At 40.7% G+C, this 19,634-nt stretch overlaps 1 protein-coding gene across 2 annotated transcripts in view; it reads right to left on the reverse strand.

Moving 5' to 3' along the window:
• The window catches only part of LOC146708452 (axin-2-like), a 92,669-nt gene that overhangs the window by 40,087 nt on the left and 32,948 nt on the right, over nt 1-19,634 (reverse strand). For both annotated transcript variants that reach the window (XM_085460337.1, XM_085460336.1), the window contains exon 5: nt 19,052-19,169. The gene's annotated coding sequence lies outside the window, so the exon portion shown is untranslated. The remainder of the gene's footprint in view (nt 1-19,051; nt 19,170-19,634) is intronic.

Raw genomic sequence — 19,634 nt, forward strand, 5'->3', positions numbered from 1 at the left:
TAATGTTATTTACTCAAAGCGTCTATCTGAACTTCCTGAACTTGTGATTTCTTTAGATGCTGAAAAGGCTTTCGATAGGGTGGAGTGGGAGTACTTGTTTGCAGTTTTAGAGAAATTTGGTTTTGGTGATAAATTTATTTCCTGGATTCGGCTTCTTTATTCGTCCCCTAAAGCCAGTGTTCATACTAATGATGTTTACTCTGATTATTTTGCGCTGGGTCGTGGTTGTCGTCAAGGTTGCCCTTTGTCTCCCTTACTCTTTGCCATTGCCATCGAGCCTCTGTCTATTACATTGCGATCTTCTTCTGTATTCAGGGGAATCATCCGTAATGGAATTACACATAAAGTATCATTGTATGCGGATGACTTGTTATTATATATGACTGACCCCGCATGCTCCATCCCTGCTGTTTTAAGTATTCTGGAGAACTTCAGTTCGTTTTCAGGTTATAAATTGAATTTGGGGAAAAGTGAGTGTTTTCCTGTTAATACGGCAGCACGTCAACTTCAACAGTCCGATCTACCCTTTCGTCTCAGTCCGTCTGGGTTTAAGTACTTAGGGATTAACGTGACTCGCTCTCTAGCTGGCCTTAAATCAGCAAATTTGTCTCCTCTTATATCTAGGGTCACATCTGATATTCAAAGATGGGGTAATCTCCCCCTTTCTTTAATCGGTAAGATTAACGTTGTTAAAATGAACATCTTACCAAAATTTTTATTTTTATTTCAGTCAATTCCCTTATTTTTGCCGAAACATTTTTTTGTTTCACTGGACAAGATTATTGGTTCTTTCATTTGGGGAGGGAAGCCACCTAGGGTCTCTAAAACTTTGCTGCAGCGATGCAGATTTAGTGGAGGACTTGCATTACCTAATTTTTTAGTCTATTACTGGGCCGCTCACGTCCATAAACTTTGCTACTGGCTAAAATCTTCTGGTTCCTCGTGGTGTAAATTGGAGCTATCATCATGTAAGGGCTCTTCTTTACCGGCTTTGCTCTATTCCTCTTTACCCGTGAGACCCTCTCTGTACACTGATAATCAGGTGGTTCTTAACACACTCAAAATCTGGTTTCAGTTTAGACGTCACTTTAATTTTGTAATGCCGTCTTCCTCGGGTCCTCTAAGCGAAAACCATTTGTTTCCCCCTTCACTTTTGGACTCGACATTTTCAGTGTGGTGTGACAAGGGTATAAAACAGTTCAAACATTTATATGTGGATGGTGTTTTCGATAGTTTTCCCAACTTGTCTTCTCGTTACAATCTCCCTGTTACCCATTTGTTTCGCTATTTTCAAATTCGAAATTTTGTTGCTAAGTGTTTCCCAAATTTCCCCTCTTTACCTCCAGAACAGCAGTGGGAAACTACGTTATCATTTGTTCCTCATCACAGAGGAACCATTTCGAAACTCTATGATGCTATTCTGTCTTTTAGTAACCACTCTAATGTTAAGCTTAAGCGTACATGGGAAGAAGAACTGGGATTTCGAATACATGAGGAGTCTTGGGAACGGGCTATAACGAGGATACGATCTTCCACCTCCTGTGCTCGTCTTGGACTTATTCAATTTAAGGTCATACACAGGGTGCATTTCTCTAAGTCTAGACTTTCTGAATTGTATCCAGAAGTGGAAAATAAATGTGATAAATGCCATGGTTCTCCTTGTCACCTTAGCCACATGTTTTTTCTGTGCCCTGAGCTACAAGGTTTCTGGACAAGGTATTTTGCTATTATGTCAACTGTTCTTGGGGTAACTCTTCATCCTTGTCCTCTGATTGCTGTGTTTGGGATTCCTGCTCGCTCACTTACACTTGATTCCACACAAAGGGATATTATAGCCTTCACATCCCTATTAGCGAGACGTCTAATATTGTTGCATTGGAAGTCTGCTAAGTATCCTACTATTTCCCGGTGGCTTAAAGATGTCATGTTTTTTTTAAAACTTGAAAAAATTAAATATACGTTGAGAGGTTGCACAGCCAAATTTTTTCACAAGTGGCAACCCTTTATCTCTTATTTTGCTAGTCTAGAGGTATTGCCTGTTTAAATCTACTTTTGTTACTGTTACTAATATGTTTGATGGTTGTGTTGATCTGTGTGGGACTGGGGAGGGGGGGCGTTGTGTTTTGTTTTTTTGTTTTTTTTGTTGTTTTTTTTTTCATATATATATATATATATATATATATATATATATATATATATATATATATATATATATATATATATATATATGTTAATTTACTTAGAAAATTAAGAAAGGTTGATTGTATTTCGGTAACTGCAAGTACTGTTTTCTTTTTTCAATAAAAATATTTTCAAAAAAAAAAAAAAAATAAAGCCACTTGACTTGACTTGAATGTAGCCGAGTATTTACCATGGAAGAGGCAGCTTTCCTTTGGCCTCAGAAATCAAAACGCGACAGATGGGGCACTGTAAACTCCAACACAGCAAATCTGATGGTATTATCAGACATTAGCCAAGATAGCTACTAAAGGGTGTAAAATGTTGTAAATAAAACAAAAATGTTTCAAAATATGGACATATTTAGTCAGAGAAAATGTTAAATGTATTATTTTTAAAAAGAATAAGGTTTTTGGGTTCAGTCAATCGACTTCTGAATTTGCTTAAATACCAATGAATCTAAATTTTAAGAGAAGTTATGAAGATAAAACCTATAAATCTCTCAGTCACTGGTTGACAGACATTTAGGTTTCTGTTTCCAAAAAGTGTCCATGAGGGTTCCTAAACATACATTAGATGAGGAGGTGTGTTGCAAATTAAGTAAGATAGGACGTAGATGACCGGTGCAATGACTGCAACCTTTCTTAGTATCTAAATAGATCTCATTTTGTGTGCATATACGAGCACCTCGTTCTCACTATGTAAGTCTAGTTTAATGGAACTGGTGGACTGAACGATTATGTCTTCTCTGGATTCAGAACATTTTTGAAGCAGAGGCACAAATCTTCCCAAGCATGTTGTGTAATTTCAAAAATGCATGGTCACCAAAGAAAAACTTAGAATACCGAGAAGCCTGTGGAGGGTTTCTGAACCTGCAGCAGTGGTAGCTAAATGCATGAAAGCAGCTTGGGAATAATTTCAGACACATTCTTTAGGCAGCCTCAAAAAAAAAAACCAACAAAAAAAAATCTTGCTCTTTTTTAGTCTCTTTGGAATCTGAATGATATTTCAGTCAAAGGCGAGAGCAAAAGCCTGTGGTTGTGTGGGTGAAATTCGGATACCATCCAATGTTCAAAGCCTTGAAATACATACGCCACACAATGTTAAAGCATTCCTTTTCACAATTTACAATGCATAAACATGATGGTTTACAGAGGCCCAGGGTGATTATTTGCACAGAGGTCTAGTTTCAGCTATTTCAGGTTTTTCTCGAGGCTGCCCGGCGATGTCGCCCCACAAAGTGATTCTTGAAAGTGTTAAACCACAGTCCCCCAATCCACCCCAACCCACCCACACCCATCTTCTGTGAACATAAAAAATTGAGTGTTTAGACTTCAAATATCTAACACAGACTGACCAGACAGCACAAGCTGCATAGAGCAACGCACGGCTGTCAGAAAAGAAAAGAAAGTATCGAGTACTTATGTTGCTTTACGTGATAAGTGCGCTGATTCATTGCTCTCGTATCACACACAGTCCTATGAATGAGGGAAAGGTCTGTTTCATTTAAAGTAAGCACTGCTTCTGTGATTTCATGACAGCAAAATTGTTGTTTCACTTAAAAGAGCTGACATATAAATCCAGGTTGCACCTCAGCACTCGGTTTTGCTCCAGGTCATGTATTCATTGCATTGTCTTCCTGCACGTACAGAACATGAACTTACTGTCAGCCACTCTGATATCACAAGAGAGAATGCACCAATTTCTCATTTTTCAAAACTTGTGAAAAACCTAAGCAGAGCAGCATCTCCACAAGGGCCTCACTGATGTATCTTAAAAGACTGCGACTTCTCAGTTTGCATTTGATTCTGTGTCTTTTCAGCAGCCGTGCGAGAAAGCCAGTTATGGGAAAACTGCAAAAGGGAGAGACAGGACGAGCTCGTGGGCCTTCAGAAGTCTTGTCAAAAGCCTTTCCTTTCTACGCTTTGTCCCACCGATATTCATCTTGCCAGTTGAAAAGTGAAGACGGCAAAAACTTTGGGCTTGAAAAGAACTTTTCAACTTCTAAGAGATACCTCGCAACAGGATTGAGCATTTGAAAAAAAAAAAAGAAGAAATGAAGAAAAAGAACGAAACAGTAGGAATGGAAGGGACTTCCAGACCGAGAGGCATGTTAAAAATCAGATACCACAACTGAAAAATGGAGCAAAGATGAATATAGCATTGTCTTCTGGTGAAAAGACGAACCAGACACACCCTAGCACGCTCTGTGTACCCACATGCTTAAAATCCATTTGACACATCCCAATAAACATATACTTAATCTTCCGATATTTCCTCGGTCGGCATGTGCCTTTGTGTACGCGTGTGCAGCATGAGACGGATACAGACATAATAGAAGGAGAGAGATTGTGTGGGTGGGGTGATGGGCATATGTTTATGCATTAGCCACAACCGTCAGTTACACCTTGTTAGACACAATCCTCCTCAGATGTGTCATCCTGCAGCGTGCCGCTAAAAGAAAAGTTTAATAAAGTTTGAACACCATTTACTTTATCTCAAAGATCAGTGGGGCCTTTCAAAATTTGCCGAGCAAAAACTTTCGCTCCACATCTTTTTACCTCAACTCCGCTCGTCTCTGAAAAGAAAGCTGACTTCATCACCGCACCTCAAGAGTTTGACGAAAATGAACGCTAAGCTCTTGAATCCTTTCTTTCTTTTGCTCAATGGCAAAATGAATAAATGATATTCCTCCCTTTAATCGACGCACTCAGCCATAACAAAGAGACTTTGAGACACTTTGAGGACACCTAACGATCAGAAGCATCAGGAGGTGCTCTTCGTTTTCGTTGATGGACAGGCAGATCAAAAAGCAAGCCCCTTAAACGCTTCTACCCACTTTAGAATAATCGCGCCTTTTCCCTCTTTCAAGCACAAAGTGGGAAGAGAGAATAATCGTTTCATCTTTTCTCTCTTCTCCGCTTTCAAAGTTATTTTGCCCATGATAAAGCAGTCTGTATTGACGACTTCGAAGGTGCCTTGTCTCTTGAAAGAAGTGACATTTTATCTATATATAGTGTTAGAGTGTGCTTCAATTTAACTTTGTCTGGCGCAGAGCATGTCTAGTGTTGATGTGGCTGACAGCTGCTGCTTGAAAGACACAGAGAAAGTACTGAAGATTCAAATGAAGTTTTTCTATGACGACAGGGGCTTGATGTATGCTAATCAATCGATGGTGTAGAAAATATGCTTGCTGGTTGGGAGAGAGAAAGGAGAGAGCGTGAGTGACAGAAACTTGTCAGACAGCACTCACCAAGATATCAAAAAGTCACAAAGTTTGCGTCGCCACACAAGAGCCCAAATCGCATGTGGTATCTGCTACAAAAGGTCTAACTTGAGAAGTGCTGCATTTGATTTAAAGGAACAGAAATTGGGACAATTCTCCATATGGTGTGGCAGAAAGCAGGATTCTTCTTTTTTTTTTGAGGAGGGAGGGGGGCACGCTTTGTCTGTGTGACACCTACAGTGAATTCCTGAGAAAATTCTCTGTCTAGGTCTGTCTGAGTCTCTTCCATCCTTCAAAGGACATGGGCCATAGGATGTCGAATTTACATTACAAAAGACCCCAAACTGTCTCAGCCGGTTAAGGTGTAACGCATGATCAAATGGACACGTCAGATCAAATATATCAAACATCGATATCGAATAGAACAGATCATGAAAGAAGGACAAGACATCTGGTTTAAAAACACTCAGTTGGGGCTCAGAAACATTCTTTTCCTATACTTTTTCAGAGCTGTTTAGAGGCTTAGCCAGATGCTTGCAAGTTTACCACCTTGAAGCTTCTCTCCAGGCTACCTGACAGTCAGAGGGTTTGGGTAAAATCACAACGTCTGAGTTGCCGCTGCTCATTTCGACTTTCAGCTCAGACTCCCGAGTTTTCATAGTGCAGTAAAAGTAAAAGAAAAAAAATCAATTCCAGATGTGGATCCCTGCGGAATTCCAGGAAACAAATACTAAGCTGTTCATCTGCACGTTTCAAACTGTATGCTTCAAAATCAGCTGGGTAAGATTCAATCATCAGTGAATATTGACAGAGATGCACCATACTGGCCTCTTGAATGCAAACTTTTTAGACAATTCCAAGCCTATACATGGATCTCAATCACATGTGACTTAGTAATGTACTTTTGTTACTCAAAAGAGACAAAGAGTGTCAAAAAATGTAAACATCAGATTGAAGCTGATGCATATAACCTCTCTCATATTTACAGATTTGATGTGTTCATGCTGGCACAAATGTAGTCACACACACACAAACCACAGATGTGTTATCACCAAATGTGATTAACACTGTAAAACGATTAACATCATGGTATTTATTCAAATCGCAACATCAAACAAATTCTTTCTTCTTTTTTATCTGACTGATCAGAGAAGTTACTGTCAGGGGAGAGAGGCGCCTTCCGATCAGCTCACCATCGTGCGTCCAGCGCGATCGGCCAAACAAGGCCTGCGCTTTCAGCTCAACTCCCTCGCTCTCTTTTATCATTTACAGAGGGAGCGTGCCACACCAGCGCCGTCCTCGGCCCGAACAAGGCCGCTCACTGTCAGGCGGACAATGGACAGTAGAGCTGGAGGTGGCAGCGGAGTCATTGTGACAGATGATGTCAGGAACATCAGACGCTGATGCTGCCAGACACCAAGCAGAGGGTGACGGGGTCAAGAGAGAGGGCGGACAGCAAAATGGTAAACAGTGACACGGGGCTGTGGGGTCGAGGGGGTGCAGAATGTGAATGGAGAGAGTGTTTTTTGTGTGAGTGTTCCTGGTACTGCTGAAAGAAATACACTCTCTGAATAAAGAAAACAGTCATGCGTGCAGTCCCAGACCAGAAGAACTTTAACTGCAGCAGTGCAGTGATGCCATTTGATAAAGCAATCGTGTGTGCTCTGATATTTGTGCATATTATCTCAGAGCACAGCTTTCAATAGTATATCCCACACTCTTCACTTCAGAGGAGTAGAGCAACAGTCACTATACTCAAATATTTCTTCACTATATAATCTATAGCCAAATCTTTAATAATGCAAATTCAGCTGGTTCTAGGAGGCAGGATGAGCTCATAATCCTATTACATCATGATTCTGAGAGTTTCATTTTATAGCTTTATAGACTTTAAACCAAAGGCAGAGCACGGGTGAAATAAAAGTGCCAGATACTCCTGAGGAGCATAAAAAGCATTTGAAATCCCTCTGTTAGGAGCCTCGCCTTAGATTTGGACTCCAAAGTTTGGAGGACCAAAAGCATTTTGTGCTTCAATAATGTATTAAAACAGTAAATTCATTTTTAATCATTTTATTTATTTAAACATTACTAAAGTAATTTATTATTTAATTTAAAATGAAAACCCATCCATCCCATCCATTCTCTTCCACTTATCCTTTCCAAGGTCGCTGGGGAGCTGGAGCCTATCCCAGCTGTCTTAGGGCAAGAGGCAGGATACATCCTCCACAGGCTGCCCCTCTATTGCAGGGCTGACATATAGACACAGACTACGTCCATACTAGCCCGGATAGATTTGAAAACGGCGTTTTCATCTGAAAACGCTCCGCATCCACACTAGCGTTTTCAGTCGTTTTCACAGAGTCGTGTGTCCACAATGAAACAGATGAAAACGCTTACGTCCTGCGCATGCGCAAAAGTGAGTGAAACTTAAAGAATTTGAAAAAAAGCTATCTGGAGCATGTACAAACTGATATTCATCTTTTTTAGGGCAGTCAAAATTGAGAGCAATCAAAACAACCGCTGTATAATGCACTGCACTATCTTTGTATATTTGGTCACATGACTGCATCACATGACTAAAATACATCATCGTTTTAGAAAGTCTGCGTTTTTGTGTGTCCACGCTGCAACGAGACAGCCGCGTTTTTCCTTGAGGAAAGCGCCGTCTCAGTGTGGACGGGAGGCCAAAGCGCAGAGAAAACGATGCGTTTTCAAAGGAAAACGCATTAGTGTGGACGTAGCCACAGACAAACATTCGCACTCAGATTCACACCTGAGAAAATGCTGTTTTCGCGTTGCAGTGTGGACTGCGAAAACGGAGGCTCTCGAAAACGATGATGCATATTAGTCAAATGATGCAGTCATGTGACCAATTCAACTGAGATGGTGGACGGCATTGTACAGCAGTTGTTTTGTTTGCTCTCAAAACTTGGCACTTTTCCTCAACATTTTGCTGCGACGTTTCAAAGAGCCGGAAAGTAAATAAACCGCAGACGGAAATGATGCAGGTAAATGGTCTTACGTTTTACGCATGCGCAGTACAGGAACATAGTGTTTTCAGTGTGGATGAAAACGATCAAAAACGATAGTGTGGACGTGGAGCGTTTCACTTATCCTGATTAGCATAGACGTAGACTTAGAGTTACCAATTAGCCTATCCCCACCAACTGCATGTTCAAAACCTCAGTTCAATACCCCAAATAGATTTTCAAAACCTGTTTTTTAAAAGAGTACAATTTAAAAAAGAGAAATATGTAAACGTATTCAAAAATCAAAGATTTATTTCTGACATTTAAAATGGCGAATCCACTCCTCATTTCCAATACCATTTCTTCCCTGCACTTCTCTTTACTCTCTTTACTCAAACTGTGTTGTAGTGATGTCATCAAGGTTTATCCAAAACTCAGGCTTAGACAAATTTTTGTGTCAGCCTTTGTTAAAATCTTGCGTTCTGATTTTGAAAAAGCTTCTACGGAGCAGTATGGTGCTAGTAAAAAAGGAAAAAACATGAAATAGTAATGTTTGCTGTGTGATATTGAACATCCAGAGCTTTTAGAGGGTGCACATCTATGAGTTGTTTCAATTCTTTGTGGCGGGCATGCTTGACGTGTGACACCACACACGAGGCAAGCTAAAGTGGGTGTCCACATATCAAGCAACCAGAAGCGACGTGGGCCCAGAGACCATAGAAAATCAATGACATTCAGAGACTTCAAGCAGCAACAGGAGAAGTAACCGCTGGCGATGTGAAGTTTTGAAACTTTTCTCAACTTCAAGGTGGGCAATTGAAGCACTGCCAATTACAGGAGAGGCTACATTTGAGGAGGTGGTAAATACATTGCAGGGCTCCATCAGGGCTGGGCAATTAATTTACCCAAGGGGTCATATGAGAAACTGGGACTGTTGTGGAGGGTTGCACCCTTAGCGTTAGAGCGTTACCTAGGCAACAGGAGTCAGTATGTGGACCAAGCTTCAATCAGCAGTTTGCATAAGCTAATTGCTATTTGGGCACTTGTGTGATGACAAAAATGTTTTGATATTTCTGAGTGCTGTTATACAAATTACTGTCACACATTTTTTTTCTTTCCACCAGCAAATAACCATGAAAAACAGACAATTGTGGAGAATATCGGGTATTTAATTTGGATTTAGCACAAATGATCCTTAATGCCAATTACTAACATTGTACACAGTCACCACAATGATCAGTTTCCTTTTCTTTTTTGGGTCTGTGTCGCAGGTTATTTCTGTAAAATAACACAAGTCCAGTCTGAGGGGACTCAAAGTCAGGATATTACTGCATTTGGTGAAGTGATATTCACAATAAAAAAAAGTCTTCCTAATACGAGTTCCTTGGCATTATGAAACACTGGCTGTATTTAGCAGACTCACCAGACTGCACAGTTTTGATCATTTAAAATGTGTAATTATGCATCTGGTCTCTACTGCTGCAGGGAAGAAGAAGGGGAAACTACCAAGAAAGGCATCAGAGTGTGTTTTGAGGTGCATTCGAATGTGTATTTTTAGAGCTGCTGTTGTTGGAGGAGGAAACACTGTGGAACTGAGCAAAAACATTTAGACAAGCTTGTCTTTATGTTGAGACTTCACTCTACTGGTTGCCTCCACAGTCATGCTGTGGGATGAAACAATCTGTTGTTGCTCTGACACCTGTTTTCATGGCTAACTCCTCATATTAGTTGAACTGGGTCTGGGAAAAGAAGACACATCGAACCACCCACTCACTCTAAACCGCAGTTCCCCTCCTCGGCTTCATGCTCACACTTAATTGTCTTAGTAATTAGAGACACAGCTTTGTCTGCTATACGCAGTAATGCTACAGTATTTGCACACGCATTTGGACTGGGGTCTTCTTTAAGCCAACAACCTTCCCCCTGCACATCTGTTGTTGTTTGATGGCTTAAGGGCCACATAGCCACGCTGGGCTGACAATGATGACAACAAGATCGGCAAGAAGGTCTGCACAGAGCAGTAGACACAAAACAAGTCATATTAATACACAACCTGTAAGGAAACTTTAACAGCAGTTACATAAAGTCGTGATTTTGGATATAGAACTGGATGGGACAGACAAATACTGTACCAGTTAAAAGAAGATGTTGGCTCATTATGTTGTGTATCCATGTATTTAATATATCATTTAATATGGAGGACATGATAAGGCACGCACTCAAAGTTCTGAAACGCTAACATTTCGTTAAGACCATCAAGAAGAAAATGGTCGAAACAAAAATACACTAACTCTTTGTTCCCCTGAAGCATGCACACAGGCGCACCTCTGGAAGAGTTTCACAGTCATTTAACATCCAGGCATCCATTAAAAAACAGATTTTAACAGAGTTAGAAGTTAGCAGGAAGTTAGCTCGCTAGTTTCCACCCAAGCATAATATGCCACGCTCTGAAAAAATTAAAACGTATAGCTCTGCTTTTGCTTCCAACATAAATGAAGACAGAAAACTAAACAGCAGTGAGGTTTGTAGTGTTACTGAAGTTTGGCAAGCTTAGGGTGACCATATTTTGATTTTCAAAAAAGAGGACACATGAAGAACATGAAGAAGAAAATTTTAACATATTTAAATGATGCCTTCTCTGTGTGGTTAATGAATGGTGAAACAAAAAATGTCATATAAGCTTTTACAAGTCAACAAGGGCAAAAAACTAACTTGAAAAACCTCTGCAGAACAACAACTCACAAAGCAGCAGCTCGGGGATGACATCACACATATGAGTCCTCTGTAGGAAAACCCGGACATTTTCATCAATCTCGAAAATCCGCCTGGACGCCTCGGACAGAACATTAAAAGTGGGGAAGTGTCTGGGGGAAAGAGGATGGTTGGTCACCATAGGCTGGCTGGTATATAATGATGTGCTACGTGATGGCTACCGACACAGCTATGTTAGCATAATATAAACACAGTGAAGCTGGAGGAACGCTAACTTTTTTCCACCTGATAAAAGTTATCGCGAGGATTCCCGACGGTTAGGGACAAATGCAGTTGCATGGCAGGATGCTGTAAACGGACCAAACTTCAGTCAGGAGAACAATAATCCATCCACAAGTCATTAATATAATGCTGCATGCTGGGCTGTGGTTACATCGCAAGGTTTTAAAAACTGAGCTTTAAAATGAACAGTAGTAATAAAATCTGATAGAGGCGGACAGTGATCATTGACCTTTAGGGGCTTGTACAGGATACAGAGCATTAAAATATGTTAAAAACACAATAGCCTTAATAAATGCAGAGTAGTTTGGACCCAGAAGCAGGGTTCATATGCCATCACTTAAAGACCAGATTCTTAGGTAAAACTGACAGAAACCTTTGAAATGTTATCAGATCTGACAGGAGATTCAATGTCGCTGTGCCCACTGAAATTAAAATGATGTCTATCACCAGATTTATTTAGATACAGATTTCAAGTTAAATTCCCAGAGTCCACAGATGATGACTGTCAAGTTGTGAGACTTGCTTTTCAAGGGACTTTGCCAAATACTCATCATCAACGTTTCTATATGATGGCTTTACATTTTGTAGATAAAAAAAAAGCAAAATTGATTTAAGTGTGCAATGAGATATGAAGAACAATTGTAATTCCTCCGCACCAATCAGCAAAAATAAGAATCTGAAAGAAATGAAAATAGCAGTTTATCTGCAGTATTTGTAGCTTGAGGAGTTCTTGAGTCTTTTTAAAACGAGTTATTTCCTTTATAGCATCTAAGACCTGCTAAGTAAAGCCATCAAAAAATTTGGACGTCTCACTCCCGTTACACGACAGTTTATAGAACCATTTTCTGGATGGCATGGCGTAGAAATAAAAGCGAACATCCAACCTAGCTGCTACGTGTCTCTTCACTCGAATACTTCTTCTTGTATTCAGGCAATTGATTCGTCTCTATATGGCAACGCAAATATGAAAGGCCCGCTTGTGTGTATGCGTGGGAACATCAAAACAGTTTTAATTGTGGCTAATCCTGGACTAAGATTCTTTCTAATGGGAAATCTTCAGTGAAGATGCTCCGACTCAATTTCCATCTGGGATTATTGAACTCTTTCATTCACAGGCTTACATCTCACTGTGGATAATCATCCATGTCCTGGCTCACAATTATAAAAAATGGAAATATATATATTTATATGGTGCAAACGCACATCCACAGTCACACACACACACACTTGCAGTTGTTTATCTACTGTAATGTGGTGATACTGTAACCTTGCTGAATGTAGCCTAGTGTGAATTTCAGATGTGTTCTTTGCTCTTTTCTTTTTTTTGCTTTTTGGAAGGGAACACGAGGCCTAGGACGCCCATGTAGGTCAAAAACAAATCCTGCGCCTCAAGCTGGGAAGCCAGAAACTTCTTTGAGCATCTGAGGGAAAGGAGCAGGAGCACTGAGTTTCTTCCAGGTGCTGCTTTTCACAGTGGTAATCCTGCCACGGCGTGACTGTGATTTTTACAGAAAATCTCTCCAAACAGGGCCCAGATGGTGGGAGGTAGAAGTGCGTGCGCACACACACACACACACACACACACACACACACACACACACACACACACACACACACACACACACACACACACACACACACAGAGAAAACACATTCATTCACAGACACACAAACACACACACATAAAAGCATAGGACTTGTATACAGACACAGCTGTACACTTATAAAGTACAAACCTCACACACACACACACACACACACACACACACTAAAGGTGAGAACTGACTTGTTGCTCCTGGGTGGTCTCTGTGTAAAGATAAGGCCAGGCAGGAATAAAGCCTGTTACGTTACGTTGAGGCTCAAGCTCGGGACTGTTTCGTTATGTTCCTCTTTCATACACATGTGGAATGTCTGCGGCAGAGAAAGAGCCTGCTCCTTTCTAAGTTTAGCTCCGATTACAGAGGGCTTTCTTAATGACAATGAGTCAGGAATGAAGCTGTATAAACCTCCTCCTCGGCTCTATTTCTGCTCTCATCAGCTCTGTTTGTGGAGGAGTTATACGTGTCCTAATACAGAAGACACCTCTCCTTTGTAGTAGTGTTGGTCAGGCATGACGATCCTGACGGTGGTTAGCATGTGGAGGATGTGGAAACGGAGGACGTTTGAAATGAAGAGATAAAAGAGTTAATCTTCCACCGTTTCTAAACCGATTCCCTCCATAGCTTCCTATTTAAGTACAAGGGAAGAAAGAGGAAAAAGAACTTGCTCCATCTCTCTGAGCCTTTCTCCATCTCTCTCTCTGTCTGTTTCATGTGGTTACTGGAACAACAATGTACATTCTGAGTGCTAGGCCTTTGATGTTGTTGCATTCACGGAGCCGTCTTAAACCGGAGGAGAAAGAAGAGGGTGAAAAAGACGCAAGAGAGATTCTGTGGTGTGTTTTTGGTCTCTCTCTCTCTGTCTTTCTCTTTCCATCTCTCTCTCTCTCACTGGCAAGGCATCTGACATCTCCCGGCAAAAGACAAATTCGGTTTCGCCTGTTAAGTCGTCAGTCAAAGCTTCGTAAGACTTTTTTTTTTCTTTCTTGCTCTCTCTCTGCCTTTTTCTCTCCCTCGCGCTCTGTCTTTGCTTCATTTCCGTGGATGCGGTATTGTGTAGGCCGCTTACACGCTTTTCAAACAATAACAGTTCACCCCCCCACCACAAGTTTCCTCTCTGCCAGAACCCTACACATGCCAGCACATCCTTTACAGATCCTTGAACCAACAACAAACGTTAAGCATTTTCACCGCCGAGAGAGATGAGGGGCCCATCCGCAAGCCCCTGTGTAATTAAACTAGATCTAATACTGTTATATGTTTCTTTTAGAAAGGAGCGTTTCGGGGGTTTCTTTCTCACAGTGGTGAATACGAATTCCCAGGTCAGCATAATGTTCTGCGTATGGGACGATAGGAAAGGAACACTGCAGGTCTCAGACAGCCTGCAAAATTGTGATTCTCTGAGCTTCGACGGCCTCTGATTATAATTCCTTTCTTACAATCACAGTGTTTATGTGCTTTTAAAGGATACGATTATACTAAAAGAGGAAAAACATAGGAAACAAACGTGTGTTTTTATCCCAGAGCATCAAATACTACACGCAAGGTGAGTTGATGCAATTTCCATGAAAATATTTAACTGACACATGAAAATGGCCCCCTTTTAAAGAACAGTGGAGGTCATATTAAGAGGCTGCAGAAGTACTGTGGAGTAAATGACAGGTACAGCAGCCAGGAGATCTTCTAGAAGGAAGGCTCACCACTAAACATGGATCAAAAGTAAATGTAATTTGGATGCCTCTATCTAAATAAACGACCACACGTTTCGTTTCAAGGATCAGTGAAACATAAAAAAATGCACAAATAGAAATGAAATTAAAATCATAGAAAATGTCTTTCCATGTTTAGCAACTTGGTCCTAAAATATGATTTAAGAAGTTTGTTTCTGCCAAATGTTTCATAGCACTGCTTCTTATACGGCTGTGAACCTCTCCTGTGTGTGTACGTCAGGACAACAACATGTTTGGTTCATTTTCAGCTGTTGATTGGCTCTTTGGGGACATAGCAACTTAATTTAGTCCTAAAGTACTATTTAGTTTATAGGGATCAGGCATTTTTTCTCCACAATAAAACTTGATAAAACTGTCTTATTTGAAGCCTTGAGAATGAGGATGAACTAAACTATCACTAGTCTCATCCTATTATTCCAGGCTTTCGACAGCGGGCATGTGTCGGAAGCACCACGAGAAACAGTGAGCCAAGTCTATTCTTGCACATACAGTACTACCTCGCACTGAAAGATTCCCATCTTAATGCTTTTGTACATAGCTTTTCCACGAGGGTTATTTGGATTATTTCGCTGTTACATCTATGAAAACAATAAAAACCAACATCCTTCCAGTGCCTCTGTCCGTCACACTGACAGAAACACATCTCAATCTTCCCTCCATCGCTTGCCATCGCTTCACCTCCACCTCCAGTGCTGCTGCTTACACCGACGGCAGGAGGAGAACATGAAAGAGACAATCAAACGCGAGGCATCAGAGCTGTCATTGGTGTCTGCAGAATGCAAAGTGTTATCAGAAATATAGCTGAACCTGATCCTCTGGTGCTCTGTCCTTCCCACAGGCAAAGTTATCCTTTCAACTCACTGTGGCTTTCAATAACATGCAAACAAAAAAACATCGACAACTTCATAGAAGGCTGTGTGTGTCTGCGGTTATTCAGAGAACGCTGAATGGTCCTCTGCTAATGGTGTGGTATCTAATGCATGTTCTGAAAGAGAGGTTTATAAAAGAATACATGCGATCCTGTATTCTTTAATTAATGCTTCCCTGCAGGCCTTTATTTCAGTTTATCATCTATAATTTATTGTTATAGATGCCTCGAAATCATTAAAACTCTTCTAAGTGACAACAGACATAAGTTGCTCACAGAGTAAGTAGGTCTATAGCTTCTTTGAAACGCTGAACACAGTGGCGCTATTGTCACAATAAAGGGAGGTGTGAGGATGTGCAGGGAGAATACCCAGAAGCCTTAAAATACCCCACTGTCGGGGCAGATGAAAGGGCCGCACCAAGCCAAATCACTTTATCAGCCCAAACAGCCTCTCTTATTGTTAGGCGCTTCTCAGACGTTGGGTGCTGAGATGTCACACCACTAATTGAGAGTCACAACAAGGCCCCTTGTTTGGCCTGCTCCACCGGTTGTGTACAGCTACTGTAATCACCACAATAATTTGGCTCCCTGAAACATCAAATGGCAGCGTGGAAGCTGCAGGAATTTGCATTGCAGCCTTTGATGTGGGAAATTTAAACAAAGCAAGCTCTCGCTCTCTTGAACGGTGTGAAGGTTACAACGTCCTGCCCTCCACTGTCTGTTATAACCCAGGGTTGACCTAAGGGCTTGTTTATCTTTTACACACAAAAGGAGACAGACATCGTTATTAAGACATACTAGCAAGAGCCCGCAAGTCTTGTTGATGGCGGTTTACATTGCACAAGAGTAGGAACCTTTACTCAATGCTCGACTTTAATCCAAAGCCATGCTAGCCGCTCCGTGTGGCTGTGTTTAAACACGCTCATACTCTGGGCAAAATGTTAACATCATGCTAACATGCTAATCTTTTACACGCACAATAGTATATTGAACGCAATGCTTAGCATATTAGGGTCAGGATGTTAACATTTAATATAGGTTAGAGTTATGGAAATTTTATTTCTCAAAGGTTTATGATCAATCCATGGTGGGAATACTATAACTAACTGTATTAAAGAGTCCCTCTTGGAATATTGTTGATTGACTAAAACAAGACTTTTAGAGGGAAGTTTGGTTTTTTTGACTAATTCGAGGCCAAAATCAAACCCATAAGTACTGATACTCTACAAGGTCACCAAGCAAAATGTCTTCCTTCTTTAAAATGACCTTTACTGCATTTTCTTATTTTGTGTTTTGCACATAGAGTATAGGTATAGTTACATATGCAAATACAAGCACAACAAAAAAAAATCCAAAATTAAAAAAAAATCAGAGCAGCATACAATCAAAAAGTTTTTGCCTGGCTTTATGCAGTCCAATAAAAATATGTGTACACGCTTAATGCTTCAATTGAAATCAAAAGAAGAAATATCAGCCAGGTTCACTTTAATAACTGATCAACAGCAAATGTCACCACCTCTATGAAAGCTGAAGCATTAGCTGTTTGCTTGTCTGGACCATCCAAGTGTGTGTTAACACAATGTCACAATAATAGAACATCAGAACATGCTATGCTCAGAAAAACTACAAAAAACACAAGAGCTACTCCTTAAAGTCTGCAGGTGTCAGACAACCAGATAAAGATGAAGACGTGTGTCCTGTCTGGAAGGGTTATAAGGAGAAAGCAGCTTCACTAAAGATGAACGTGGCTATACGGCTTAGGTTTACAAAGTTGCTGAACAAACCACTAGATTTCTGTAATAATGTCTTTTATATAGATAGGACCAAAGTAGAACTGTTTGGGACATCAGCACAATCATCCTTCTTCTTAGAGTCGAGCATGGTGGTGGAAGAGTAATGGTTTGGGCAATAGGACAGGGACACAGTGCGGTGCCTGAGTTGGCCCTGTACTCCTCGGTATATCAGAGAATTCTAGAGTCAGACGTGAGGCCATCTGCTGGACTGTCCCGTGAAAACTCAGCAATTCCTCAAAGTGCAGAGTTGAGACAGCTCACCTGCTGTTCAAATCTTCTGTTTGCAACAGTATAACATAACACTGCTTGTTCCAACAGGGGATAAACTTAGTGGCTGAATCAATGACCACTATAAGATATTAAATGATCATATTTAACTGACTCGTTAAAGAGCTCAAGAATGAAGATGTGGAGTTGGAAATGAGCATATCGATGAGCAGATATGAGAATAGATTCCCTTTAATTAACAGTTTTTATATGAAAAGGAAGCAGCACACTGATTAACTAGAACACAAAGATAGCTGAAGACAGCAGTTTGCACACCCACAGATATTTCCTTAAAACTCAAATGAGTTGTGATGAATAATTAATTTAATACATTTCCGACCAATTTCAGATATTATTAGATACATATATAAATGTGCTTTCACAACAACCAGTTCTACGTTTGTTGTCTGGACAATATTGAGAGCCACACAAATTTAATGGCACATAGCTGGATGGATGAATAATACAGCAAAATAATAAACAAATTTATGAACCAAAGCCATCGGCAAACACAGCGACAGTAACCACACCCAAAGACTTATAAAATACGTCGCCTCATTTATATTCCTAATCTGCTTCCCAGCCACCTAAACCCACAACAGAAGAACACTTGACACTGATCTCATATCGCTATGTGTGAGTGACCTCATCCTTTCCTCTTCTCCCTCTGTGGCCCCCTCAGTGAGATCTGCATGCTCACTCAGCCATGCATACTGACGTCTAATCAACAGCAATTAACCCTGGCCTCTTTCATAGGCCGTGGAGCTCGGAGATAATGAAGACACCACTGTGTATTTATTTTCCTTTTTCCCACACACAGCGTTTGTCATCTGGAAACTTTTTTCAAGGCTCACTGACTTTGGAATGTGACTGCCAACACCATAAAAGCGTCCCCTCGATATTGCTGTCAATGCTGGGTGAACATAATTAAGACTGTGAAGAAAGCGATAAGACACGGAACAATTTGGAGATGGTTTTGATTTTTTTCTACACACCTATTGCAATATTGCAGTTCTGGATGTTTTTCTAGGCATTATCCAACAGAGGTGCATGAGAGACTCCAACTGCTGGATTGTACATTGGCCAGACTTTAACATGCCAGCCCTCTAACACAAAGTCTGTGTCGTGTAGGGCTGAGTTGATATGCTAACAGTACAGAGAACAGTCTGGTGCTACCTCGGGCAAGATCCTTTCAAGTGGTTTCTTTACCAGATCCACACTGTGTATTTCCAATAATGCAATAGTGGCTGAAGCAGACTATCTCCTGCTGTGTGCTACAAATAAGAAAGAACAACTATGGATTTCTTTTAAAAAACGTCATTCTCCTGATATCGTCTTAAGTTCATATGAGAAAATGGCCATAGCCCATTTTGTATAGTGTAGTACCCTCTGGAAGATAGGAGCCAGCGTTGCTGAGGTGTGACAAACCTTGTTTCGGCTGTTTTAATTCCATTTCTTATTCCTTGCTGCTGAGATAATGGAGTTCTTCCTCAATCCATCCACTGTATCTTTGGTCTCGCTCCAGTCTATCTGACTGTAGGCTGAACTAGAAAACAAAGAGACACAAGAAACATCCAAACAGTGTTACGGTCTGCTGTTTCAGACAAAGGTATTTGCATTAGTTTGCAGGGAGATCTCTTTTTCGACAGAGTTTTGGAAGCCACGTTGTAATCTTAAGCAGAAGAATGATTCAAGTGTCAGTCAATCTCCCCTGTGAGAAGCAGACAAGCTAGTTGGAGCCTTGGATGCAAAAATAGCATGGGAGATGGAGGACACCCTTGCTCTACCCCCACATCTGACCTTTGGCTCTTTGAAGAAAAATGTCTACATCAAATACTCTGAATTATCTATTCAAATGCCTGGAAACAATCTTTGGACAATGACACATCAATCAAACGTTCTGTGAACCGGGGGTGGTTGTTTATATAAATGCTGTCCATCTGGGGGAGAGATCTCAACAATGTTACATCTCTTTTTCTGTGGGGAGATGGCAGTAAAAAGAAAGAAGGAA

This window comes from Copadichromis virginalis, linkage group LG6, assembly GCF_057382275.1.
Source record: "Copadichromis virginalis isolate Kocher_CV1m ecotype Utaka linkage group LG6, C_Virginalis_male_GT1.1, whole genome shotgun sequence".
Classification (NCBI taxonomy): Eukaryota; Metazoa; Chordata; class Actinopteri; order Cichliformes; family Cichlidae; genus Copadichromis; species Copadichromis virginalis.